Here is a 10,976-nt window from a genome sequence, read left to right as displayed (position 1 = left end):
GTCTCTTCTAGCCTTAAAACAAAAACTATAAACCTCTTAATTCCTCTTTCCCTCTGCCATTATTTATCTCTAAGGCTATGGCTACACTAGAGTTTATACTCTCGTGTAGGTGCTCTAAGCCAACAGAAGACAGCTCTCCTGTTCACTTAATTAATCCACCTCCAACGAGTGGAGGCAGCTATGTTACAGGAGAAGCTCTCCTGCTGACATAGTGTTGTCCACACCGGCACTTAGGTGGTGTAATTAATGTCGCTCAGGGGCATGGGCGGTGTGTATCATAGGCTGGGGAAGGCTATGCCTCCCCAAACAGCCTGGCATGGCCCCGCCTACACTCCTCCCCAAGGCCCCCTGCTTGCCCTTCCCCCTTAGCCTGAGCCCAGGCAGGCTACTTGTCTTCCGGGAAGCCTGCTGGGACTGGGGCTTGGAGTGGCTGGGGTTACCCAGTGCTGGGGGGCCCCTGGGCACTGAGGCCGCGCCGCCCAGTGCTCGGAGGGGGCACTGCTGGAACTGGGACTGCTGCCCTGTGCTCAAAGGGAGGGGTGTCCACCCACCCAGTGCTCGGGGGTGGCAGCGCGCCTCCCACCCGCCCATTGCTCAGGGGCTGGAGGGGGCAACGTGCACCACCCACCTGCCTGGTGCTTGAGGGTGGCCACGCACCTCCCGCCCGGCGCTCAGGGAGTAGTGGGGGCCACATGCCGCCTGCCCAGTGCTCAGGGAGAGGGAATGAGAGGGTTTGGCCTCTGGTGGGGGAAGGGAGGCGCAGAGCCTTGGGCAGGAGGGGTGGGCCCAGTCTGGGGCTAATCTCCCTGAGCTGGCAGTTCACCCACTGCCCATGCTCAGAGGGGTGGCTTATTCACACTGCTGAGTGACGCAAATTATAACGAGATAAGTGGTAGTGTAGACATCGCCTAAGTTTTCACTACAAAGTGTTTCAGGATACAGGTAGTATATACAATAAGGCTGTACTGTACTGTACTGCACTACTCCAGCATTCCTAAACTGCGGATGGCATACATGGCAGGGTGTGCTAGCCCTTAACAGAGCAGTCTGGAACTTACAGCTGAAGTAAGCCTAGTGAAATGAAGTATTCCCCCTGCCTTGCCCTGGCTGTAAGTGCCAGACAATTCCTTAAAGGATAGTACACCATGACAGCATTTTACCTAGTCAGTAACAGGATGAGGTTTAGTCCATAAACAAAGTATAAGATGGTACTACGCCATTTGGGTTTATATTGTACAATATATTACAAAACTTTACAACAACACTGCAAACTACAAATATATGAGACATTTATTGTTTTGAGGTTGAGAAATTTCATCCTGCACCATACCAGCTTATTTGCATTTCTCAGTTTTCCTCTTAGTATATTATCAATTACGGTATTGATCTACTCCAGGATTTTATTCCATACACATCTTCTTTTACAAGGTACCTCTTCAAAACTCCACAGCCATGGAGGACTCAGTAATAATTAGAGACAGCCTCTGATTAAAGACATTTGGGAACTGAAATTAGTTTTCCTCATCCATAAACATTCTGTGTTGGCCACTTGATCCAGGACTTGACAATGTGAAGTGTCACCTAAGAGCAACAGTGTTCTTGGCAACACAAGTGGCAGCAGCTGTTGCATTAGCGGTGTTCAGTGATGTAGCTCTTCTGCAATATGCTAGAAGCTAAAAATGTCTTGGTTCTTATACACTGGTGGACTCTCCCCACTCCAAGATTCTGAATCCTCTGTAAGGTATCTAATCATGCACAGCTGTGGCCAAATTATGGCTGGCTCTGCACAGACACTAAAGGGTAAAAGATTTTTCCTCCACATACAAAAGCATAAATGTCTGCTGCCTTTGATGCTTAGGGGAGTGAACCTTCTGCCTTTCTTAATGTAGCTCTGCCTGATGGTGGTTTGTTAATAGCTGCAGTCAAGCTACGGCTCATGCTAGTGAAAATGCAAGAGTAAATTTTTCAAATTGATTGTACTGGTGCTATTGGTCCAACAATTAAAATCAAGAGACTAGTAGAAAGATGTTAATAGAGCCTATTGCAGTTTCCACTATGGTTATTGCGAGGCAGTGTATAGTGAGGTTAATCCTTGATAAATACCATGTAGATTAACTAAATAAGAATGAATACGGAAATGAAGCAGGGATGTACAGAATCCCAACTATATGTTTGAAAGTTGGCAACATCTTAGAACAATACAGTACAGTTTCAGTTCACTGTTGAAAGATCATTTGTTAAACAACAAAATTTCTTTTCTCAAACTTGTTGAAATCCTTTACAAACAAAAATTTGGCTCGAAATATTGAGCCCCTGTATGGTGGTTGGTGCCAATGTTTCACAAAGGTATTTTGTCATTCTCCCAGTAGCTTGGGAATCAGCTTGTGTTATCTCAAAATAAGAACATAAGAACGGCCATACTGGGTCAGACCAAAGGTCCATCAAGCCCAGTATCCGGCCCTCAGACAGTGGCCAACGGAAGGTGCCCCAAAGGGAATGAACAGATAGGGCATGTATCATTTGAGGATAACCTGTCACCCAATCCCCGCTTCTGGCAAACAGAGGCTAGGGACACCATTCCTGCCCATCCTGGCTAATAGCCATTAATGGACCTATCTTCCATGAATCTGTCTAGCTCCTTTTTGAACTCCGTTATAGTATTGGCTTTCACAACACCCTCTGGCAAGGAGTTCCAGAGGTTCACAGTGCGTTGCGTGAAAAAAATACTTTCTTGTGTTTGTTTTATACCTGCTACTTATTAATTTCATTTGGCGACCCCTTGTTCTTGTATTATGAGAAGGAGTAAATAACACTTCCTTATTTACTTTCTCTATACCACTCATGATTTTATAGACCTCTATCATATCCCCCTTAGTCGCCTCTTTTCCAAGCTGAAAAGTCCCAGTCTTATTAATCTCTCCTCATACGGAAGTCGTTCCATACCCCTAATCATTTTTGTCGCTCTTTTCTGAACTTTTTCCCCCCAATATATCTTTTTTGAGATGGGCCGACCACATCTGCATGCAGTATTCAAGGTGTGGGCGTACCATGGCTTTATATAGAGGCAATATGATATTTTCTGTCTTATTATTTATCCCTTTCTTGATGATTCCCAACATTCTGTTCGCTTTTTTGACTGCCGCTGCACATTGAGTGGATGATTTCAGAGAACTATCCACAACAACTCCAAGATCTCGTTCTTGAGTGGTAACGGCTAATGTAGACCCCATCATTGTATATGTATAGTTAGGATTATGTTTTCCAACGTGCATTACTTTGCATTTATCAACATTAAATTTCATATGCCATTTTGTTGTCCAGTCACCCAAAATGATTGTACACAAACTAGAATAATACAAGAAAAAAACACCTTCAATTGGGTCCACTGACTGCTGTTCCCCCTAAAGAAAATTTAATACACAGAACTATCAGAAGTTTTCTCCTCAGGAGAATTTTCTTTGCATCTAGTCCCCCCTATCTCACATCTGAACCATTCTTTTTTTCCTCCATCTGCCACGGGACTAAAGCTGAGAACAAAGAACACATACTGAAATTTTATATACACACATTTACATTCCTGTAGTTTTAAAAACAGAATGATGTATTAAAACCTACAATTTCCAGGTGCTACACAGCAATGTTGGCAATTATAAGGGTGAGTCTGTTGGTTAAAGCAAGACCCTGGGAATCAGAATTCCTGAGTCCAATGTCCAGCTCTCAAAATACTCATTTTGGACCAGATTCTGCAACCTTTACTCACTTCGATTAGCACTTTTTTATGTGAATAAATCCATTTAAGTCAATACATACTTGAGTAAATACTCCTCAAGGTGAACAACAGTTGCAGAACCCGGCCAGGCATGATTTAAATTACTTGTCTTTTCCTTTCTGTTCAATTGTCTCTTATATAACATAGGCAGACTGGTAATGCATTCCTCTTAGGGTGTTCTGAGGCTTACTTAGGTAACATTCCCCAGGGTACTATTTGGACTGTTGGACAGTTGTGGCCCTTCAATTCTCCAACCTGGGTGCCTTTTACACTGTTTCACTATGAGAGCAACCACTCTTGGCTAGCTCTCACACAGTCTTCAGCAATCTAACCAGGAAGAAGAGGTGGTGGACACTTTTTAAAAAACATCCAAAGCACAGGACTTTGTGGTGATGGGGAACTTCAACTACCCAGAGATCTGCTGGGGAAAATAACACAGCAGGGCACATATTATCAGGGCACAGATTAACACAGCAGGGCACAACAAGTTATTGGAATGTATTGGAGACAACTTTTTAGTTCAGAAGGTGGAGAAAGCTACCAGGGGGAGGCTGTTCTAGATTTGATTTTGACAAATAGGGAGGAACTGGTTGAGAATTTGAAAATGGAAGGCAGCTTAGGTGAAAATGATCATGAAATGGTAGAGTTCATGATTCTAAGGAATGGCAGGAGGGAAAGCAGCACAATAAAGATAATGCATTTCAAGAAGGCAGACTTTAGAAAACTCAGGGAGTTGGTAGGCAAGATTCCATGGGAAGCAAGTCTAAAGGGAAAAACAGTTCAAGAGAGAGGCAGTTTTTCAAAGAGACATTATTAAGGGTACAAGAGCAAACCTCCCACTGTGTAGGAAAGATAGGAAGTATGGCAGAGATCACCCTGGCTTAACCAAGAGGGCAAATATACTGTCCATCTAGAAAAAGGGAAATAAGAACAACCCGGGGAATTACAGACTAATCAGCTTAACTTCAGTATCCACAAAGATAATGGAACAAATAATTAAGCAATCAATTTGCAGACACCTAGAAGATAATAAGGTGATAAGTAACAGACAAATCCATGCTGACAACAACAAATTATGTCAAACCAACCTAATAGCTTTCTTTGACAGGGTAACAAGCCTTGTGCATAGGGGGGGGAAAGCAGTAGATGTGGTATATCTTGACTTTAGTAAAAGGCTTTTAATACTGTCTTGCACGACCTTCTCATAAACAAACTAGGGAAATAGAACCTATATGGAGCTAGGTTGGCTGTATAACTGGTTGGAAAACCATTCCCACAGAGTAATTATCAGTGGTTCACACTCAAGCTGGAAGGGCATATCAAGTGGGGTCCTGCAGGGATCAGTTCTGGGTCCAGTTCTATTCAATATCTTCATCAATGATTTAGAGAATGACAGAGAGAGTACACTTATAAAGTTTGCAGATGATACCAAGCTGGGAGGGGTTGCAAGTGTTTTGGAGGATAGGATTGTGGTGGGTTAGATCACAGAAACCCTCTTTGGGACTGTCACCTGATGTGCCTAGACTACTTCTGAGCCTATTTTCCCTGGCTGCTTGGGACTTCAGTCCCTTGCCTGGTTTGAGCCAGACTCGCTTGCCTGCTGCAAACACAGATCCAAGTCTGAACCACGTCCCCCACAAGCTGCAGGCTTAACTGAAAACAGCTTAAGAAGTGCTCCTGTCTCCAGCACTCAGATACTCAACTCCCAATGGGGTCCAAACCCCAAATAAATCCCTTTCACCTTGTATAAAGCTTATACAGGGTAAACTCATAAATTGTTCGCCCTCTATAACACTGATAGAGAAATATACACAACTGTTTGCCCCCCCCCCCACCCCAGGTATTAATATATACTCTGGTTTAATTAATAAGTAAAAAGTGATTTTATTAAATACAAAAAGTAGGATTTAAGTGGTTCCAAGTAAGGACAGAACAAAGTGTATTACCAAGCAAAATAAAATAAAACACGCAAGTCTAAGCCTAATACAGTAAGAAAGTGATTACAGATGAAGTCTCACCCTCAGAGATGTTTCAATAAGCTTCTAACACAGACTGGACGCCTTCCTAGTTTGGGCCCAATCCTTTCCCCTGGTACAGTCCTTGTTCCAGCTCAGGTACTAGCTAAGGGATTTCTCATGATTGCAGCCTGCTTTGTTCTGTTCCACTCCCTTATATATCTTTTGTACAAGGCGGGAAATCCTTTGTCCCTCTCTGGATTCCCACCCCTCCTCCTAAATGGAAAAGCACCAGGTTAAAGATGGATTCCAGCTCAGGTGACATGATCACATGTCACTGTAAGCCTTCATTACCCACTTGCCAGCACACATGAATGCAGGAAGACTTACAAGTAAACAGAGCCATCTATAACAATTCTCCTGGTTAATGGAAGCCATCAAGTTCCAAGCCACCATTAATGGCCCACACTTTGCATAATTACAATAAGATCAGAGTTATATTTCATATTTCTAGTTTCAGATACAAGAGTGATACATTTATACAAATGGGATGACCACACTCAGTAGATTATAAGCGTTGTAATGATACCTTACAAGAGACCTTTTGCATAAAGCATATTCCAGTTACATTACATTCACATTCATTAGCATATTTTCATAAAATCATAGAGTGTAACATCACAAGGATTAAAATTCAAAATGATCTTGTCAAACTGGAGAAATAGTCTGAAAAAAAAATAGGTGAAATTCAATAAGGATAAATGTCAAAGTATTCCACTTAGGAAAGAACAATCAGTTGCACACATACAAAATGTGAAATGACTGCCTAGGAAGGAGAACTGCAGAAAGGGATCAGGGGGTCATACTGCATCACAAGCTGAATGAGTGAACAGTGTAACACTGTTGCAAAAAAGCAAACATTCTGGGATGTATTAGCAGGAGTGTTGTAAGCAAGACATGAGAAGTAATTCTTCCGCTCTACTCCGCACTGATTAGACCTCAACTAGAGTACTGTGTCCAGTTTTGGGTGCCACATTTCAGGAAAGATGTAAACAAATTGGAGAAAGTCCAGAGAAGAGCAACAAAAATGATTACAGGTCTAGAAAACATGACCTATGAGGGAAGATTGAAAAATTTGGGTTTATTTAGTCTGGAGAAGAGAAGACTGAGGGCATGGCTACACTTGCAAGTTAGAGCGCATTAAAGCAGCCCTGGGCGCCCTAACTCATGACCCATCCACACTGGCAAGGCACTTAGAGCTCCTGACTCTGCAGCTGGAGCGCTCCTGGTAATCCACCTCCAGAAGAAGCATAACGCTTGGTGCGCCTCGGCTGAAACTCCTGGGTGTCAGTGTGAATGAAGTGTTGCATTACTGCGCTCTGATCGGCCTCCGGAAACGTCCCATAATCCCCTTAAGTCAATTGTTTTGGAATATTTGCAGGAATGCGGATATGCCCTTTCAAAGCTCCGTTTCTAACAGCTGGCATGCTTATCTTCTCTGGGACAAAGCAAACCATTACTGTGGAATGCTGTGTGTGAGAGAGAGAGGCGGGGGGAAGGAGGGTCTGCTGCTGTTTCAACTTACAAGACAGCATGCTGATATGCTCTCAGCTCCCCCATAACTCACTCTCTCTCCCCCCACATACACACCACACACTCCCTGTCACACTCTAACCCACCCACCCCATTTGAAAAGCACGTAGAAGCCACTTGCATGCTGGGATAGCTACCACAATGCACTGCTCTCTGTGGCCATTGCAAGAGCTGCTAATGTGGCCACTCCAGTGTGCTTGAATCTGACAGTGTGGAAACATTGCAGCGCTTTCCCTACTACGGTCTCTGAGCGCTGGTTTAACTCACAGCACTCTACATCTGCAAGTGTAACCAGGCCCTGAGAGAAGCCATGATAACCGTTTTCATGTACATAAAATACTCCTGGGGGAATTATACACCAAAAAATTAAAAATTCTGCATACAATATTTTAAAATTCTGCAAATTTTATTTGTCAAAGTAACACTATATAATCTCTCCAGTTTCAATTATTTTGGTAATTTATTTCAAAAGACCTGTCAGCAAGTATGTCTATAACAATACAGACACATGCACAAAAATTTCCACAGGAGTAGAGAGTAGAAACCCCTACGACAACCCAGTTCCTGTTTCTCTGCCCCCCTCCCCCACAGAGACCAGCTGTGAAACTCTCCCCGGCCCAAAGTCTCACACCCCTCCCCCTAGCCCAGACACTCACATCCTCTACCCCCAGAGGCCAGCTACAGCTCCCCCCCCCCGACCCAGACACTCACACCCTTCTCTCTCCAGAGCCCAGGGATCCAGATGGAAAAACAGCCTGATGCTGGGTCCCGGGCTTGCACAGAGTTTCTTGCGCGTCGCCTCCTTATTCCTTCAGGGTGTGCTGGGAACTGCAGCTGCCGGGAACCCTCCAGTTCCCTCCCTCTCCCCTTCGGCCTTGTCTTTTATTTGCAAACTGGGCTCTCCTGGGTCCAGCAACCCCTAGTGGTGGCTAGCAGCATTGCAGCCCATTTCTGTGGGGAAAAATAAATTATGTGTGCATAACATTAATTTCTGCAAAATTCTCCATTGGCCCAAAATTACCCCAGGAGTAATAAAAGGTTGTTACAAGAAGGAGGAAGAAAAAAATTTCTCCTTAACCTCTGAGGTTAGGACAAGAAGCAATGGGCTTACATTGAAACAAAGGTGGTTTATGTTGGACATTAGGAAAAACTTCCTGTAAGGGTAGTTAAGCACTGGAATAAATTGCCTAGGGAGGTTGTGCAATATCCATCACTAGAGGTTTTTAAGAACAGGTTAGACAAACCTAGGGATGGTCTAAATAATACTTAGTCCTACTAAGTACTTAGACCCCTTCCCCAGTTCATTGATGCCTCCTTTGTCTTTCAAATGTTGTTGATCCTATGATTAGAGATGAGGGGAGAGAGGTGATTTGGGGCCTCTGTTCCTCATTTTTATATCCTTTTTCTCCTCTTTGAAAATCATAGGGTTCAGGTGACAGCAAATCTGTTCCTTTGCCAGATGTAAATTTTTCACTTACACCCTTTGTCCTGTCAAAGAATGGCTGCTTAACTAGGTGATAGTTCATTTGATTACATTGATGTTTGGCTGAGGTGTTGGCTAGCCTTTTGTCTTTGGGGAACTGGTCTGAAGCTGTTTCCCCAGACTTGGAACATGCCTTATACAGTAGAATTTCATAACTTTAAATATAACGTTGCCACACATTTTACCAGGACAATTATGTTCAGCAGATTATGAGTTTTCAAACAACACCTCACAAAGCATATTTCGTACAAAATTTATCATAGACTTGTAAAAAGGGTGAACATAAGAGTACAGACTGTCACATTAAGCACTTGGAGATATACAACATCTATCATCTGATGGAGTATCATTATGGCAAACACAATGCCTGCTACCCAAAATGTCTCCTCACTATTAAGAAGTTTAACTAATGCTCACCCTGGGAATGTCTACACTGTACTGCAGTACAGATTACAAAGGTGTGAATAGTAGTGCATACCAAAATGCTGTGCTGTTACTCCCCTGTGTGGACAATGAGGGTGTGAACAAAAAGGTTCCTAATTCATATTAATGGCACTCTCTTCCAACAGGACTACATTAACGTAAACTAGGAACCTTTTAGTTTGTGCCTGCAATGTCCACATGGGGGAGTAACAGTGCACTCTTTGGTGCACACTGCTGTTCAAACCTCTGTTGTCCGAACTGCAATGCAGCATAGACGTAGGCTTAGTCATACTCTCTTATTCACACCCACGCAGCTTCACTGAAGTTCTTTACTACTGTCTGCTTCTCACGATCATAAGGGGAGTGTTGGCTGTAGCCAGCAACCTTGAAATGCCTTGTGTGCACATGAGAGGGAGGAGAGGGATAATTAACTTGGAAATTTTATCTTTTCAAGCAAAAGATGGGGTGGAAAAACCACAGCCAACATTTCCTTCTACTACAGTATGGTACCTGTATTTCCCCTGTAAGACAAAGTGCTACTTAACTCTTGGAAGCTCTTTATTATTCCAATAGTGGATTTGCAATATAAAATAAATATTTGCTAAAGATGATTTTGTAAAGTAAAAGGATTTTTTTATTTTATCAGTAGTGATTGACATGTAACATGTCAGAGATGTAATACATTCTCACACGTACTTAATGGTGGAAAGAATATCTAATCCTTAATTTTGGTTCAAATTATTCCTTTAATGATACTGAAGTAAATCCATTGTGTTCTGCAGAGATTAGCATCTGACCCACTGAGACAATGGGCTGAAACAGTTTGACAAAGAATGAATAGCTGTAGATATGCTTCAGAAACCCAAGAAAGCATCTAGTATTTTGGTACCCAAACACCTCCATAGTCAACAAGCAATGCTATGTTTCCCATCATTCACTTCAACTCAGCACTGCTGGGGAAACAATTATAGCATCAGAAGATGCTCATTGAGTGACATGTTATTTTAGAAAGCAACATTATCCACATAATTAACTTATGGGAATGGTTATCAGTACACTCAGCATCAGAGCTCAGTGATGTATTTCATTCCCATTGCTTCTGTTGCAAAATGTGTAAAGCAGGGAGCAATTTCCCGCCGTATAATCATAAAGGGCTTCATCAATTAGCATTTCTTTATTGTATGAAAAAAAACAGAGGATATCTTGACAAATCTCAAGGTAAAAGTCTCCAGTCATTTCATAGCGTCAGTTCGTGCTGCTCCTGAAATTTGTGCCCCCCTGCTGTCCAGTCTATAATACTTCCCAGTGGGAAGGTGAGTCTAGAGTCCAGGAGCAACAGAAAAGCGTTTCAGGATTTTTTTTATGTAAGTAGTTGCTGGAAAAGTAGCACTTCTTTTTCTCCCTAGCTGACATTTATTGATAGTTATAATCGACCATATTGAGATATTATAAATGGGATTACATGCCATAAGGAATGCAACATTATGATTTCATTCCTATTCAGGAGGAAACTCAGGGTCTGATTTTCTGACCCTGGCTTCAGCTTCATACATACACAAATTTGTCAGCATGCGCTAGTCATGCACATAAGTGTGCTCACCCATGCATATGGGTACATGCATAGCACTTTCAAATGGGTTTTGTGGGGGAAAACATGACCACCTGTGCACAGGCAACGATAGGCCCAAGCATGTGGTGGTGTCAATGCAGCAAAGCATTTATACAGGTGAGTGCATAAGAGACCCACTGAAAA

This window comes from Chrysemys picta, chromosome 6 (assembly GCF_011386835.1).
Source record: "Chrysemys picta bellii isolate R12L10 chromosome 6, ASM1138683v2, whole genome shotgun sequence".
NCBI classification, from domain to species: Eukaryota; Metazoa; Chordata; order Testudines; family Emydidae; genus Chrysemys; species Chrysemys picta.
The sequence above is the reverse complement of the archived record's forward strand: the minus strand, read 5'-3'. Positions refer to the sequence as shown.